Raw genomic sequence first — 18,922 nt, forward strand, 5'->3', positions numbered from 1 at the left:
TTGGCAAAAATTCTCATTTAAAGAATGCAAACTTCTTATGTGAATCTAAATGCAGCGGTGATAAAAAAAAGTGTTTAGGTTGACTCTGGGACTCCTCATCTGGACAAGAAGGGACGTAAGTCTGGCCTTTCAATACAGGAGGACACCTGAGCATATCCTTTCAGGGAAATCCTATCTCTAAATAATCCCTTCCTGTGCTGGAGAGCTACTGCCCTATTTTAAAATGACTCCATGCTGTATAAAAATAGAGCATGTCATTTCATGCATATATGGGCTTTCCAGGTGGCTCAGTGGTTAAAAAAAAAAAAAATCCACCTGCAGTGCAGGAGACAAAGATTAGATCCCTGGGTCAGGAAGACCCCCTGGAGAAGGAAATGGTAAATCACTTCAATATTCTTGCCTGGGAAAGTCTATGAACAGAAGAGCCTGGCAGGCTACAGTATGGAATCACAAAGGCGTCAGATACAAGTTAGTGACTAAACGACAACATGGAAAGGAGAACTCACTGGGCTACAGAAGATCAAGTTTCTATCAGGAATGATTAGTTTCCTCTAATCAGCTACATGACTTAGGTCAAGATACAACTTCTTGAGGTTCCAGAATTTTATTTTTTGCTTAGAAATGAGGCATTTGTATTGGATGACCACTAAAGTTCTTTCAAATTCTAATGACTTATATGAAGCTTAGAAAGGGAGCTTTTCTATTACTTTCTAATTATACAGCTTCAAATTGTATTGGAAGGAAGTATAAAGTGGTTTTTAAAAACTTTTTTAATTTGGAACTATAAAACACGTAGGTGAGAACATTGGAATGTGGCAGTGATAAATTTTGTGATATCTTTTGTTCAAACAACAGTTTGAAAGAATTCCAAAAGCTTGTTTTTTTCGTCCTGAAATTCACATACAATCTTCCATTGCCAGAAATAAGGGAAGAACAAAGTCTTTAGTGATTTATTTCAAACTGGTCATATAAAACCCTAAAGTTCTATAAAGCCCTTTGGGGATGTTGCAACTATTTGATCTGAATTTCACATTTTAAAATGTTTATTGTAAATTATATAAAATGTGTATATGTTTATTTGAAAAAACATGTTTAATTATTCAACAAACATTCATAGAGTACATATCATCTGTTGAAAAGAGTTTAAGGTCTTAGGATTCAGGAAAGAACAGAAACAGACAAAAATTTTTGCCCTTTATTAAATCTACATCCTAGTGCTAGTAGCAAAAAAGAGAACTAAAATAAGCAAATTGTATAGTATATTAAAATTTTATAAGGGCAACGAGGAAAATGAAGCCATGGCTGCAAAACGAATCAAGAGGTTTGAGTAGATCTGTCTGAGAAGGCAGTAGTTCAGTAAAGATATGAAGGAAGTGGGCAGGGAGCCAGGGGGAATTTGAAGCAAAGATCTGAAGGCAGGAGTATGCTGGGGAGTGGGAAGAGCAGCCAGGCTACCAGCACTCGGGAAGAAGCGGACGTAGAAAATGGAGGCCCGAGAAGGAATAGAAGCCTATGGGTCACCAGACCTCGAACCACAGTGCCTTCCAGTGATGTTTATGCAATTCCTTCATGGGGAGTTGGTGATGGACAGGGAGGTCTGGGGTGCTACGGTTCATGGGGTCGCAAAGAGTGGGACACGACTGAGCGACTGAACTGAACTGAACTATGGGGAGTTTTCCTGTATTCCGGCTTCCCTTGTGGCTCAGCTGGGAAATAATCCACCTGCAATGTGGGAGACCTGGGTTCGATCCCTGGGTTGGGAAGATCCCCTGGAGAAGGGAAAGGCTACCCACTCCAATATTCTGGCCTGGAGAATTCCATGGGGTCGCAAAGAGTCAGGCACGACTGAGTGACTTTCACTTCACTTCCTGTATTCTCTTTGTAAACATCTGAATATGGCACTAACACCGATTAAGATTTCAGTTCTGTACTTGTTCAAATTCAGACCTATACCTGTCTGTTCAAGCAAACACTGTACGTTTTTATGACAATTAATGTGGGCTGAGTTAAATTACATGCCAAACAAGGCTTAGCATGTCTGTTTACGTCACTTTTCCAACAATAAGTAAATCCAGAACATACTGGTTCCTGAGTTCATGCTAAGTCACTTCCGTTGTGTCTGACTCTTTGTGACCCCATGGACTGTAACCCACCAGGCTCCTCTGTCCATGGGATTCTCCAGGCAAGGATACTGGAGTGGGTTGCCATGCCCTCGTCCAGGGGATCTTCTCAACCCAGGGATATGACAAGCGTCTCTTACATCTCCTGCTTTGGCAGGTGGGTTCTTTACAACACATTGGTAACACTATGCTATAATAACCTGAACCATCATTTTTAGTTTAGATTACTTTTAACCTGACTTACATTTATTGAAAAGGAATGCAAACTATTTTTGAAATATTGTTATCCCATACAACTCAAAATTAACAGTATTATTTATATCTCTTTAAAGCTTCCAGAGAAAATTTTTTAAAATATGTTAAGATTTCACAATAAGCTGCTCCCTTTCACAATCACTTTTTTTTCTCACTGAACAGCAAAATATACTTCATCTATAAGTTGGGTGTTGAGTCTACAAATATTAACTAGACACCCAATATTAAGTTATTGTCCTCATTAAAACAGGCTCCTGTATCTCATATATTGAATTAATAATAAGCAAATGCTATAAATTTGAAATTATGAAATAAATGTAAACTAATAAAATTGCCTATTTATCTGGTAAATCTATGTTATTTTTGCAGATTTTGTGCCTATTAAGAAATGGATAAAAATATATATATATAAAAGAAATGGATAAAGGTGATTCTACAGAAATCATGAGTGCAAGCAGGTAAGACAATGTATTCTTTCCTCTTAACTCTTCATTTATTTATCTCCTCATGTAAGTAGAAGAATGAATTTTTCATTAAAGACATACATAAACACACACACATGTATATGCACACATATGCATATATATAAACACATATATATCCATCCTTACCTAGATAGATAATCAATAGCACATGCTATAAAATATTAACAATTTGTAAACTTAGATGAAGAGTATGTTGGTATTTATTGTGGTATTTTTTTCAACATTTCACAGGCTTGGAATTTTTCAAAACAAAAAATTGGGGAAAGCAAAAGACAGAGACTGGTGTCGCTGAACAAAACAGTCTGAATAATACTGACCTTAGAGTCACTTCTCACATCAGGGGGATATTTGCCCACGTTATTCACCAAATGAGACTGATGAGCAGCATTAGAGAATCTAGAAAACCTGAAGCAGGCTGTAGAATGCCTGTAGAACCAAATACTTATCCTCATCAAACCTCAGTTGAGTGAATTTTATTGCCTTAATTCACGAAAAAAAAAAAAAAAAAAAAGCCTAAACAAAAATATTAAGCTGTGTACCCAAACACAAGAAAGAGTTTTAGAGCACATGGAATTTAACACCAAAGAAAGTATGAACGATATTTGCTCACATTTGTTAAGTTTTTTTACTCATTCTAAAAAAAATTTGACTTTTGTAACAAGATTCTTTGAATTCACAAAAGAGTTTACCTTATCCTGCAAATTTGGTTGTGAAAAGTATAGGGGTGAAGCAAATATGCATTTCAGAAGCCTAAATCACAGCTTGTAGGAAATACAGGCTCTTGGCTTTCTACCCTCAAGGTCGGAATAAGAGATTTCAAATACTGTACAAGTCTCAACTGCCCAGAATTCAGCATTTATGTTTACAACAAATGCATTTATGTTTAAATAGGACTCTGGCTTCCGATTCTAGCCTCCCCTGTGGTGCCAGGTCTATCTCTAAATGTCCCTGGTTCACAGGCAGTGTTTTAGCTGGCCCGTCAGTACTCAAAGGGTCGTGAACTAGAGCCATACCAGAAACCAAATGAAATGGGCATTCACCTCAGCTGGCATTTCAAGGATGAGATAACAGTGGAACTACTGAACAATAGAAAAAGCCCTTTCTTCCTCTCACCAGTGAAACGAATCTTAAAATATGAAAATCAAGCACTGCTAGAGATAACGGATACCAAAGAGCTGAAACCTCTTAACAGCAGCTGGTATCAGTGGGGCTTGTCTTTTGAAAATGTGTTAGATCCTTTTAGGACTATGGAAAACACTTCTGGTTCCTAAGGTGATGTTGATAATACTTTGTCAGTCCCTGTGATATCTAGATCCACGTTAAGTAGTTTATAAAGCATCTTGAAATGTTTGCAGGTTAAATTAGTTTCTCCTCTAAATTGCTTGGTGTCAATTGTAGTTGTGATAATTGGAGATTTACTTACTCAGGTTGTGAGAAATACTGGCCAGTGTTTCTTGCCTCTTCTAAAGCTCAGAGAAGAGGAGGCAGCCACAACCTGAGTCCCTTACAACAACCCCCACTAATCAAAGTGTGTGTCTTCAGAGTAGAAGAGATTAAGTAGTTCATTAGTTTTCAGGCTATACTCAGACCACACTTAAAGAATGCCCTTGATTGCAGTATTTCCCAATCTCATGGATGACAGTTTGGTCCTTTCTTAGTTAACTTCTTAAGAAGGGCATTTTCTAATAAAATTTTGCGGAAATTTCCCACAAGTTCAAGGCAGGCATAAACCACAAATCCTGCCAAGGACCCATATCAAAAACTGTTTGTTGCAGTGTTCAATTAACCATCAACCACAAATTTTATGATTGGGAGAAAGAAGACAGGCTTTTAATTCTTTCTCTTTCATGGGCTTTGTACTTTTTAATTCTGCTAACAGTAGATTTTTGCCAAGTTGTGAATAAAATTGAATTTCCCAGGAGACAGAACTTCAGAAGTTCGGTTAGACTCATTTTGACCAAAGGTTAGGTTGGTGACTACGCAGCCTTTTAGGAACATGTTCTGAAGCTTTTTGGGTTTGTCTTTGCAGTAGGGCTGATTCACTGTTGTTCTGACTGGAGGGATCTTTCCTCCCTGCTTCTAATCCCATCGTTCTTCAATGCAGCAACACCATCCCAACCACTCGGAGTGGAAAGCCTGCTCCGCAGGTTTCAGCATTTACAAACTGACTGTGTGACTTCAGCTCTACTCTTAGGGAGTTATCTTTGGTGAGTTTGTGTGTATACTGGTATAAGGACAGGCAATTATTCTTCAGAATAGACAATATGTTATTAAGTAATCTAACACGCTATATGACCTACACTAAAAAATTTTCTAGCACGCTATAAAAAAAAGGATTTCGTGAAAATGAATATTTTTACCACCAATATAATTCTGAAAGAGAAAGAAAAGTGAGTTTTTGCTTGCACTATTAAATCAGAAAAATAAATCTTTTATGATTATAGCATTTGTGGCTTTAACTTATGAAAGATCGTTAAGGGCATTTGCTCATTTTCATTACATGAAGTTGACACTGTGTTTTGCCTATTTTTAGGTCATAGTAATAGCTAATATTAACTGAGCACCTAGGGCTGCCAAGCCTCTATTAACTCTCAATCTTTGTATAAGCCTCATTGAGTTGAATCTATTACTGTTCCAACTGTGCAAAGGAAGAAACTGAAGTCTGGTGAGCTGACAAAGCAAGGGTAATGGGAAAGTTATTCTGAGGGAAAGGGATCCCGGAGATCTTAATTACCACACTGATTGTGTGGCACAGCCACTTTTCTGGCTAAATTCACATTTTCTCACAGTTCACCCAAGTTTCCAGTTGCATCAGCCTACGTGGGGTGCCATAGCCAAATGTCATAGACTGAGTGCCTTACGCAACAGAAGTGTATGTCTCACAGTTCTGAAAGCTGGGAAGTCCAAGATCAAAGTAGCAGCAGGTGTCAGGTTTCATTCTGAGGCCTGGGTTCTTGGCCTGTAAGCAGCTTCCATCTCACGGTGAGCCCACAGAAACCTCTCTGTGAGTCCACAGAAAAGGAGAGAGTGAGGGAGAGCACTCGGGGGCCCCTTCTTTAAAGACTCCAATCCTATCTAATCCTGTCCCATCAACTCGAGGCCCCACCCCCTCTGACCTCATTTAACCATAATTACTTCCTCAGAGGCCTCATCTCCAAATACAGTTGGGTTTCAACATATAAGAGCTTCCCTGGTGGCTCAAAAGGCAAAGCGTCTGCCTTCAGCGCGCGAGACTGGGTTCGATCCCTAGGTCGGGAAGATCCCCTGGAGGAGGAAATGGCAACTCACTCTAGTACTCTTGTCTGGAAAATCCCATGAACGGAGGAGCCTGGGAGGCTACAGTCCATGGGGTCGCGAAGAGTCAGACACGACTGAGCGACTTCACTCAAACACTCAACATATAAACTGGGGATGGTAGGGGGGATACAAACTTTCGGTCCATAACAACAGAGAACTACTTACTGCACTTCCAGAAGAAAATTATTCCAAGTTCATCAACATGTTAACCAGTAGGTACTTCTCAATTCCATAATTTCCGCATTAGAAATAAACAAATAAAACTGAAGTATCTAATGAGATGGATGAAACTGGAGCCCATTATACAGAGTGAAGTAAGCCAGAAAGATAAAGATCATTACAGTATACTAACACATATATACGGAATTTAGATAGATGGTGGCGATAACCCTATATGCAAAACAGAAAAAGAGACACAGAAGTACAGAACAGACTTTTGAACTCTGGGGGAGAACGTGAGGGTGGGATGTTTTGAAAGAACAGCATGTATATTATCTATGGTGAAACGGACCACCAGCCCAGGTGGGATACATGAGTCAGGTGCTCGGGCCTGGTGCACTGGGAGGACCCTGAGGAGTCAGGTGGGGAGGGAGGTGGGAAGGGGGATCGGGATGGGGAATACGTGTAACTATATGGCTGATTCATGTCAATGTATGACAAAACCCACTGAAATGTTGTAAAGTGATTGGCCTCCAACTAATAAAATAATATTTAAAAAAAAAAAAAAAAAAAACTGAAGTATCACATGTACTGCAGTTCTCAGGGACAGAGATTAAAGACGTGATACTCTTCATTGCCCGTATCAGTTTAGCCAATTAGATGAACAATGGTTGACCATTGAAGAGAGCTATATCAGAGACCTAAAGACAAAGTCCAGGCAAAACATCTGAGTTGATGAGACTCCAGATTAAACCTATAGTGTTCATCCACCTATAGTTTAAGTCCAAACTCTCACCCTGCCTGGGATATGCTCTTTCACTTACTATGATTAAAAAAAATAATAATAATCTAATCACATGTCTAACCTAGGAACCTGTGTATTTATATGCTTAAAGAAGAGATTAACACACAAATTACAAATAACAGAGATAAGAAATAATCAGTTGTAGCATTTTCCAAGAATGTTGTTTACACTTCTTTTTTTTAATTAAGCCTAAAAACACTGAATGGCTTACATGGAAAGACAAAAGACTAGGAATAAGCATGCATATTACATACAGTTACTGAATCAATACAAAGGAAAGTAACTAGAAATAAAACTCTGAGGTCTCCATAAAAGCTTGTACTCTGTTAGAATTTCAGCTGTCTGAAATGGTTCAACTCCTACTCAACTCATTATGATATTCACTGTCAATAGTTTTCAATAACACATTGAAGCATACCACAGTATTTGAAACCATAGCCTATAAATAATACTGCTCTCACAATGGTGAATCAAGATAAATGTTATGAGTTTTCTCAAATATTTTCTCCACTATATACGGTGAAAGTGATGTGCTCAGTCCTGTCCGACTCTTTGCGACCTATGGACTTTAGCCTGCACCAGGCTCCTCCGTCCATGGGATTCTCCAGGCAAGAGTACTGGAGTGGGTTGCCGTTTCCTCCTCCAGGGGATCTTCCCGAATCGAACCCGGATCTCCCGCATTGCAAGCAGACGCTTTACTCTCTGAGCCACCAGGGAAGCCCTATATACAGTAGCAGGCCAGCCCAACAGAGATACCTCTAGCCTCTGTGCAGTTAATTTAGGACCTTAGGGGAGTCACACTCTCTATCAGCAGGTACCAAGTATTTCACAATGAGAAATACCATAGCAGCCTCCTGCTCTTGAAGAATTTCACCGTGAGGAGTGGCAAATTGACTGAACTTCCAAGTCATTAAATACATAGATGAGAGATAGAGATGATACATAGATCAATCGATCGATCAACAGATAGATAGCCAGACCTCTCTACTAGTCTACTAGACTTACAATTCAGTGGCATTTGAAAAAATAGCACTGTTTGTGTCAGAGGCAAAAGAGTTTTTCGTTTTGAAAAGTGGATTCACACTTTTTTTTTCCTTTCTCCCTGTTTCTTTATCTCACTACAATGTGATTTGTGAAGCAGGGCAAAGTGTCAAGAAATTCCATGTTTCCGAGAGGAATGTCATTCACACACCTCCAACCTGCTAACCCTTTCCCAGTTAAACTGACAAAGTAGTTTTCTTTTTGGAATACATGTGTTGGAATCAAATGAATTGCCCAAAAAAGAAAAAAAAGATTTTTGTGCTTTGTTCCATTTTAATGCCATTCCCTGTGTCCTGCCTTCGCTCATCTTCCTGTCAGTATTCAAACACTTACTTTGGCATTTCTCCTAAGCAGCAGGCAGGACTTCACAGGAATGTCAGCCCGCAAGTCAGCTGAGGTAAACCTGGCCACCGCCTCCTGGTTAGGACTTCAGTAAGCATCCGCTCATGCCATCCACTGCCAATCAGACAGAAATAACCACAGGATTCCAAACTCGCCTTTCCTTTGGGAGGATCACTGTCCCTCTTCCTCCTCCTGTCTGTGAGTCCTTTCGGATCAAATGTCTGACTTCTTCAGCCCTGTATTATCTTGTTCTGTTTGCATAGGACCGCTTCTGGTAACTAAACCATTGATACTGAATGAGACACTAGAATCATGCTATTTTTATATCATCTAAAAACTACATTTCCTATAAAATTAAGATTACTAAATTCTATCCAAATTCCACACATATTTACCTTGCAGCATATTAATAGATAAAAGAAATAGTCCCTGCCCATAAAGTAAACTGCGTAAGAATTGACACTATAACACATCGCAAGGAGAATATAAAAGGTATGCAAGTTTCAGCTGTAATGGAGCTCAAAACAAAGGAGAGATTAATTATAAGTGGAAGGACTACCATTATGGGAGAAAGACAGCATATGACCTAGTTCTCAGCAAGGGATGAGAATTGAGGAAAATAACCAAAAGGCTTATTACAACTCAAAGAGAATGGGTAAGGCATGGAAAAGGAAATTTTCAAAATGCATTTGTGAGCCATAAATAATTGCATTTTGCCTCACACACAAAAGTTTCCTTTAGGCCAGTTTTGGGTCTCACATGTTATGCCCAGAACTTTCACTTTATTCTGGAGATCAGTGGCTCCCAAAAGCTGGCCATGGGTCAGTGATAGTTTAAGTCTTAAGTTTTCACTGGACTGAGGAGAAACGAGAAAAATCAAGACAATTTGTAAGGCTTTTCTTTTTTAATGAAGCAAAATGCATTCAATTCAAAGGTCTTTATTCTGAAATTCTTTCCACTTACATTTGGAACTAAATGCAATTGCTGTTATGAAGTGATGGTAAGATTAGATAAGTCAGTTTTGTAGGAGCTCTAACAGTCTCACTTGGCAAGATAAACGTTGAAAACACTGTTTTGAGGTCCCTAATATATTTTTTTTCACTGATCCATGAGATCCAAACTTTGGGGAGCACTTCCAAAGGTAATGTGAAGTCTTGGAAGGAGGACAGTATGATGGAAATTGTTCTTCAGGTAACATAACTCTGGAAATAATAGCATTTTTTAGAAAGGAGGGGAAAGGCAAGAAGTAAAGCACTAAATTGAGACAAATAATGACAGTACACAAGGAAGGTTGTTAGAACTCTGTGGCAAGAAGTAATCAGAACCTAATCCAGGACATTGATGAATTTTTTAAAAGTTTTTATTGGAGTGTAGTGGCTTTACAAAGAATGCTGAGTTAGTTTCTGTTTTATAGCAAAGTGAATCAGCTATATGTATATAATCTCCTCTTTTTTGGACTTCCTTCCCATTTAGGTCCCACAGTGCATTAAATAGAGTCCCCTGTGGTGCACAGTAGGTTTTCATTAGTTATCTATTTTATTCACAGCAGTGTATATAAGTCAGTCCCAATCTCCCAATTCATCCCACCCCCCACATTGACTAAATTGAAATAAGTCAGTGGATACAAATTAGAATCTACAGGATTGGTAGTTGAGTGAATGTGTAAGCTATGATTATAGTCTGAGACATTGGGCTATCTGTACCCAAAAAAATTAGAAAAAAGGGCAAGGATTTGGGAGAAATCTGGGAGTGTGAAATTGGCAGAGTGTAAAGAGGTACACTTGGGAGTCTTCTGGATGAAGGTCAGAGCTGAGGGAATTGTCAAAGATGAGAGGTGGAATTGAGAACTCTAAGTGGACAGTACCTCCAGCACTTGATTCTCCTTCTTTAGTTTAGCTCCTCTGTGGAGGGGGTTCAAAGTTGACATTTACCTTTCCTAGATGTATCCTGATCAATGAACTTTGATTTTTGTTGTCATCATTTCTTTATCAGTCAGCTTCTAAAACTATTATTTTGAAAAATCTCATAGTTTCTCAAGATTCTCTCAACTAGTACAGTTCTCTGTTACCAAGAAGTTCATTTAAGTTCAACATCATATCAAACTGGGGTGAGCTGAAAAGTTATGAAATAGCTGTTATTGAGCCTAAGGGATTTAAGTCTTTTCATCAAATATAGGAAGAGAGAAGGAATGAAATTTGAACTAGAATGACCCTTCAGCATACAAGAAATTGTATAGTTTTGATAGAAAAAGATGACACTCAGATTCTGAAGTTCTTTGAAGATATTTTGTTGTCTTGGATAACGGGATTGTGGTACAATTTTTGTGTTTTTACATGGTAAAATCAGCTAGTATTTATTAAGCATTTACTATAGTCAAGTATTTGACAAGTCTCTTGGACTGCAAGGCAATCAAACCAGTCACTCCTAAAGAAAATCAATCCTGAACATTAACTGGAAGGACTGATGCTGAAGCTGAAGCTCCAATACTTTGGCCAACTGATTGGAAGAGCCAACTCATTAGAAAAGATTGTGATGCTGGGAAAGATTAAAGGCGGGAGGAGAAGGGAACGACAGAGGATGAGATGGTTGGGTGGCATCACTGACTCAATAGACATGAGCTTGAGCAAACTCTGGAAGATGGTGAAGGACAGGGAAGCCTGGTGCGCTGCAGTCCATGGGGTCCCAAAGAGCTGGACACGACTGAACAGCAACCTCACTTAATCTTTACAAAAATCAATTGGGTAGATAATTATAGTATAGCTTTCTTTTGAGTAATAAAAGCTACACTGAGAGAAGATAAGTTACTTGTCCACTTTCACTAAGTAGGAAATGACTGAGCTGAGATTAGAATTAAATTATGCTAGTTGGGCTTCGCTTTTTTGGCAAATGATGGAAACTCCAGACAAAACTAGTTTAAGGGAAATGGGAATGTATGCATTCCCATAACTGAAATGTCCAGGAGCTGAACCAAGGCTAACTCCAGAAGGAGCCTGACAAGGAACTCACACAGTGTGATCGGCATCCAGTGTCCCTCTCTGCATCCTTACTCACAAGTCTCTGTTTGCTCCATTCTCCAACAGCCTCTCCTATTGCGATGTCAGAATGTCTCCAACAGATCCAACCTCACGGTCAGGCTCAACCAAGGGCAGCAGGAAAACACAAGTGTCTCTTGCCCAGCAGTCCCAGGAAAAGCCTCTCTGCATCCTTTCATTGGCTTTGGGTCACAAATCTGTTCTTGAAGGAATCACTGCAGTCTGAGCAACGCTATGCACTAAATGGCCAAGCCCAGAGACAAGGGTGCAATAATCCAAGATGCTTTTAATGGAATTAGGGCACATAGATCCTGGGGAGCATGATCAGTAAATATCTCTAACAACTGAACTTTCTAGCCAGAACCTGAGGTGTTTACCTCTGTCCGTTCCCAGCTAAACAATGAAGATCTATAAAGAACAGAGATGAGACTTTGTACATTAAAAGGAGGAGGGCACTGCTCTTGGAGCATCCTTCATGATGCTTCAAAAGTTTGCTATTCACAACTACTAATGCCTTGCTTGGGGGAAAGGCATATGGGAGAAAGCAGAGCTGTTTCTTCCATGATAACAGCAGAAATAAACACAATCCTCCAAAGAGACTTCCTCTGGGAGGAGAAAGAAGGAGGGAGATGGACATTATACGTTTGTCCTAGTGCATTCTGGAGGTGGTCAAAAGAGATGCAGGCCTCAATTTCTCCCTTCTAAGTCAAGGGCTCATGCCAGAGTCCAACTTCAGATTCCCATCCATTTAGGAGATTTTCTTCCATTTTCCCCCCTAATACACTGGATTTAGATCGAGGTAGTTAGGCATTAGTGCCCATTCTCCATTTATACATTTAGAGCTGGTTAAGAGTCCACGAAAGAACCAACCACATTTTTCTAACAGGTTCCTCCAGTGAGAAAGGGACCAAAAAAAAAAAAAAAAAAAAAGAAAGCTCTGATCCTATTTATGATTGTCTCTGTCTCTTTAGGAATATTAACTTGCTGGTTCCCTCTTCACCTCAAAGCCATCTTTTTCCCTTTAATTTCAGCTGACTATCTGACATTATGATAAAAAGAGAACAAAGTATAGGGATGCTTGTTATTTCATGGATATATTAAGGAAACGGTTTATAATACAACTAAATCCCAGCACGTTGTGCTTAAAAGGAAAGAGGAAACACTCTTTTGGACCATCCCCTAGTAGTAAAAATTCAGCCAAAAGTTTATTACTTCCTTTTCTTTCAAACTTTAACTTCCTAGCCAATATTGCCAGACAAACGAAGTAGTTCATTTCTGTCCATTATGTTGAAGTGAATGTAGAAGAGTCTGTGCTTCAATTAGTTGAGTTTTAACTGAGAATTGAAAAGCCTGTGTTCTTTTATAGTTTCAACATCTCATTTAACACTTTGTTTAGACTTAAAAATCCTATAGGAATATAGCACATATACTTTGTACTGTTTATACAAAAAAAATGTTCCTGTTGGGAATTGGGCATAAGGCAGATGATGAACTGGATACAAGATGGAAACTGAGTTATAGTTTTCTTTTCTTCCAGAAGGTTGCCACATACTATTGACACAGTACTATGAATCATTTCTTTTGGGGAGCATTTTATTCTCAGTCTTTACTTTTCTCTTCCGGACTGCTTCCTGATATTGAAAAATTGAACTAAAATTTCTCAAATGAGAAGGAAAAGAAAATAATGACAATATGGGCTCCTATGCTTCACTTTTATCATTTTACTCTCAGATATAAATGCTAAATAGTGAATGGCAAACCACTCCAGTATGCTTGCCTGGAAAACCCATGGACAGAGGAGCCTGGCTGGCTACAGTCCTTGGGTAGCAAGAGAGGGACATAACAGCGAGTAAACCACTACAGGGAGCTTGAGTCTCCAGACTGGCTGCATCTACTCCCGTCTCATCCCAGTGGGGTTGATTGCCTTTTCCCGAGAGCATGTCCTTTGACTTTCCTTGCTCTGTTGCCTCCTGTAACACTAGTGCATACACCAAAACTTCTGCACTCACTGAATGAATAAGTAGAGCATCAGAAAAAATGGATGGCCTATTCAGCCAGGGCTTGATTAATTTGTAAGCCAAGTCATCAGGCTTTAAGGGCTCCAGTAAAACTGGGGCACCAGACAGAAAGAGAGAGACAGAGACAGAGAAAACAAACATTTCTGCCCTGATGAATTTACTGACAGTTGTAATTTTTGCCATCAGAACATCTTTAAGTTCAGTTCAGTTCAGTTGCTGAGTCATGTCCAGCTCTTTGCGACCCCATGAACCGAAGCACGCCAGGCCTCCCTGTCCATCACCAACTCCCAGAGTCCACCCAAACCCATGTCCATCTCATGGGTGATGCCATCCAGCCATCTTATCCTCTGTCGTCCCCTTCTCCTCCTGCCCTCAATCTTTACCAACATCAGGGTCTTTTCCAATGAGTCAGCTCTTCGCATCAGGTGGCCAAAGTATTGGAGTTTCAGCTTCAACATCAGTCCTTCCAATGAACACTCAGGACTGATCTCCTTTAGGATGGACTGGTTGGATCTCCTTGCAGTCCAAGGGACTCTCAAGAGTCTTCTCCAACACCACAGTTCAAAAGCATCAATTCTTCAGCACTCAGCTTTCTTTATAGTCCAACTCTCACATCCATACATGGTCACTGGAAAAACCATAGCCTTGACTAGACAGACTTTTGTTGACAAAGTAATGTCTCTGCTTTTTATTTATCTATTTATTTTTATGTCTCTGCTTTTTAATATGCTATCTAGGTTGGTCATAACTTTCCTTCCAAGGAGTAAGCATCTTTTAATTTCATGGCCACAATCACTATCTGCAGTGATTTTGGAGCCTAGAAAATAAAGTCATCCACTGTTTCCACTGTTTTCCCATCTATTTGCCATGAAGTGATGAGATCAGATGCCATGATCTTAGTGTTCTGAATGTTGAGCTTTAAGCCAACTTTTTCACTCTCTTCTTTCACTTTCATCAAGAGATTTTTTAGTTTCTCTTCACTTTCTGCCGTAAGGATGGTGTCATCTGCATATCTGAGGTTATTGATATTTCTCCCAGCAATCTTGATTCCAGATTGTGCTTCTCCAGCCCAGCATTTCTCATGATGTACTCTACATATAAATTAAATAAACATGGTAACAATATACAGTCTTGACATACTCATTTTCCTATTTGGAACCAGTCTGTTGTTCCATGTTCGGTTCTAACTGTTGCTTCCTGACCTGCATTCAGGTTTCTCAAGAGGCAGGTCAGGTGGTCTGCTTTTCTCATCTCTTGAAGAATTTTCCACAGTTTATTGTGATCCACACAGTCAAAGGCTTTGTCATAGTCAATAAAGCAGACATAGATGTTTTTCTGGAACTTTCTTGCTTTTTCGATGATCCAGCGGATGTTGGCAATTTGATCTCTGGTTCCTCTGCCTTTTCTAAAACCAGCCTGAACATCTGGAATTTCTCAGTTCACGTATTGCTGAAGCCTGGCTTGGAGAATTTTGAGCATTACTTTACTAGCGTGTTAGATGAGTGCAATTGTGCGGTAGTTTGAGCATTCTTTGGCATTGCCTTTCTTCAGGATTGGATTGAAAACTGACCTTTTCTGGTCCTGTGGCCACTGCTGAGTTTTCCAAATTTGCTGGCATATTGAGTGCAGCACTTTCACAGCATCATCTTTCAGGATTTAAAATAGTTCAACTGGAATTCCATCACCTCCACTAGCTTTGTTCATAGTGATGCTTTCTAAGGCACACCTGACTTCACATTCCAGGATGTCTAGGTCTAGGTGAGTGATCACACCATCATGATTATCTGGTTCGTGAAGATCTTTTTTGTACAGTTCTTCTGTGTATTCTTGCCACCTCTTCTGAATATTTTCTGCTTCTGTTATGTCCATACCATTTCTGTCCTTTATTGAACCCATTTTTGCATGAAGTGTTCCCTTGGTATCTCTAATTTTCTTGAAGAGATCTCTAGTCTTTCTCATTCTATTGTTTTCCTCTATTTCTTTGCACTGATCACTGAGGAAGGCTTTCTTATCTCTTCTTGCTATTCTTTGGAACTCTGCATTCAAATGGGTAAATCTTTGCTTTTCGCCTTTGCCTTTCATTTCTTTTCTCAGCTATTTGTAAGGCCACCTCAAACAACCTTTTGTTTTTTGCATTTCTTTTTCTTGGGGATGGTCTTAATCACAGCCTCCTGTACAATGTCATGAACCTCCATCCATGGTTCCTAAGGCACTCTGTCTGTCAAATCTAGTTTCTTGAATCTATTTGTCACTCCCACTATATAGCTGTAAGGGATTTGATTTAGGTCATACATGATCTATGGTCTAGTGGTTTTCCCTATTTTCTTCAATTTAAGTTTGAATTTTGCAATAAGGAGTTCATGATCTGAGCCATAGTCAGCTCCCAGTCTTGTTTTTGCTGACTGTATCGAGTTTCTCCATCTTCAGCTGCAAAGAGTATAATCAATCTGATATTGGTATTGACCATCTGGTGATGTCCATATGTCATCTCTTGTGTTGTTGGGAGAGGGTGTTTGCCATGACCAATGCGTTCACTTGGCAAAACTCTGTTAGTCTTTGCCCTCTTCATTTTGTACTCTGAGGCCAAACTTGCCTATTTTTAACTATATTACAAACACGAGAACATAGAAGATGAAGTGATGATGATATTAAAATGAAATAGAAATCTCCTACAGAGTGACTAAATTGTGATAATGATTATTTGTAATAATGAGCTACAGAGTATGAATCTTGAAGTAAAACATAATTTTTGAATATCTGACTTTCTTTATACTGATCATAAAATTTTAAAAATTCATTCCCTCCCACACACAGACATTTCTGTTTCCTTCAGAAACCAACCAGCCAGAAATATCAATATATTTCAAAGAGCTTTATTTTAGATGCAGTTCAAAAGGAGGGCAAAGCTAACAGCAGAATCCTTTATGGGAGCTAACCTTATATGAGAGAATCTAATAAAGGATGCCATGTATTTGTAAGGAAAAAATACACCCTGAAATATTTTCAAAGACACTGCACAAAAAGAGCAAAAACTAACATGACATAAACAATCTGTATTGATTATATTTTATCTTAGAAATATTGAGATCTTGAGGATAAATGAGATTTGGCTGTGTTGATCCTCCCATCCTGTGAATTTCAAATATCTAAGTATCTGCTGCATGTAATATCTCCATTTCTGCCCCTCAGAATAAGTCACACTTACTGGTAGTTGCTGCTGTATTTTTGTGTTATAAAATTCACTTTTTACCACTAAATGCAAAGCTCCCAAGTGGATAAACAGAGCTTTGAGAAGTTTTTTTAAAACCACAATCTAACAAGCATGCCATATAGATGAACTCTGACTCACATGAAAATATTGGTGAACTCTCTGAAACTTGTCAAACTGTGACTTAAAATGTTCTTTCTACTATAAAATATATGATGCTCTTGATTTTGATAATCTAAGTGCATTATACAAATGAGATTTACTTTGTGTGAAAAACTCACTACCGTGGTGGTGCCAGGGAGCTTCAGTTTCAGGAACAGCAATGCTAACTGGCAAGTCACTTGGGTCCTTTGATTCATTGGTCTCTTATCTATGAGTGTAAATCTGTGTCACAGATTGCCTGGGAAGCAAGGAGGAGCCTGTCTTCACAATCTTACATTCTATTGAAGTAGATTAGGAAACAAAAGCCAAATATTAAACAGAAAAACAACAAAAATAATTACAAGTTGTAAAAGATACTATAGAACAGGACACTATGAAAGAAAATAAAACTGCAAAGGGCAAAGAAGGTCCTACTTTTCACAACATGATTAGGAAAGACCTCCCAGAGTAAGTGCTATTTAACCAAAACCTAGAGGATGATAAGAAGACAGCCATTTGATGAAACGGGGGAAGAGATTTCAAAGTGCAGACTCAGTAAGTACAAAGAGCTTGCAACAGGAAAAACTTGGCCTCACAGGGAAGTGTACGATGCCTAATGTTTCTGCAGTATAGCAAGCCTGACAGAGACACAAAACGAGGTTAAACAGATAGTCAGAGGCCTGATTGGAGCCTGGAAAACCGTGGTGTAAGGACCTGGGGACATATTCTAGTGGCATGGGGACCCACCGGAAAGTTTTAAGTAACAGCCAATTGTACATGTTTAAATGTTCAGGTAGAGTAAGAACTACTTCAACCAAAGTTCTTGGGCTCCTCCATCAAAATGCAAAGAGAACAAGCTTATCTTAACTATCATATGTCCACTTCTGTTTGTAGCCTCTGTTCCCTTACAATGAAGCTAGTCTTACCTCCTGTCCACGGATCCTGCCCAAGGAAACACTCCCTGCACTCAATACCATTCCCTCCCAGCCCATTCCTGAAAAGTTATTCTCTCTGCTTCTTATTTCTTCTGGGTCATAGCCACTTCTATCTTTCTTCTTTATTTCTGTCATTTCTCAAAGAGATTTATCACAGTGTATACCATCTGCTAGCCTATTTTACTCCCTGTTTCACCACCAGACTATAAGCCTCATGAGGACAGGAATCATATCTGACTTGGGCAGCATTATATCCTTGGGCAAAGTGGCTGGCAGTGCTGAGTAAATGAAAGAATTTATGAATCTTCCCTTCAGCTATTGTTAACAGCAATCTGTGTTACGTTGAAAACTTTGGCAATTGTTACTGCTCGGCCATGGTATTAGGACAGATTTTTCACTTGCTTTGTACTACCAAACTGCTACAGAGACACAGAAGCTATACTTGCAGATTTAACAATAGCCCAGTCTTTCTTTTGCTGATCTGTGTTTCTGAACCCTAGGTAAAGTAGACTCTACTAATCAACAGTATGAAGATCTCTAAGAATCCTGTGCTAATATAATCATGACGGCTATTTCAACCAGCTGTGGGCAGGAATATGGAAAAAGAATTAGAAAAAAAGAAACATAAGTTTTCTTATCAAAAAATGGAAAACTTATGGTTAAGAAGATACAACATAGTATATGCAAATTTAAATCCTGGTTTTATTCAAATAAAGCAACCATCCTCTTCTTGATCAATATTTTCTCATCTTCCTCAAACTAAAATAACTTAGAAGGATAAATAAGAGGGCACTGCTCTCCAAAGCACTTGACTTATCAGGCCTTTTAGGGTAGAATGAGAAAAGCAGACCCAGTTAAAGCCCAACAATCACTATACAATTCTCAGTTGATCATTATTATTGCTCTTTGCTTATGAGAACAATGAAACTTTCACAGATTCAGCTATTTCATTGAACTAATTTATAGTTAAATTAATTTTTTCATGAACAGGTAACATGCATAAGCATTTTTCACATATAACCTAGGTAAAATATTCCCAAGAAGCATTAAAAATGCATACAGTCTGGCCATAGACTATCTTGTG

This window comes from Muntiacus reevesi, chromosome 1 (assembly GCF_963930625.1).
Source record: "Muntiacus reevesi chromosome 1, mMunRee1.1, whole genome shotgun sequence".
NCBI lineage: Eukaryota > Metazoa > Chordata > Mammalia > Artiodactyla > Cervidae > Muntiacus > Muntiacus reevesi.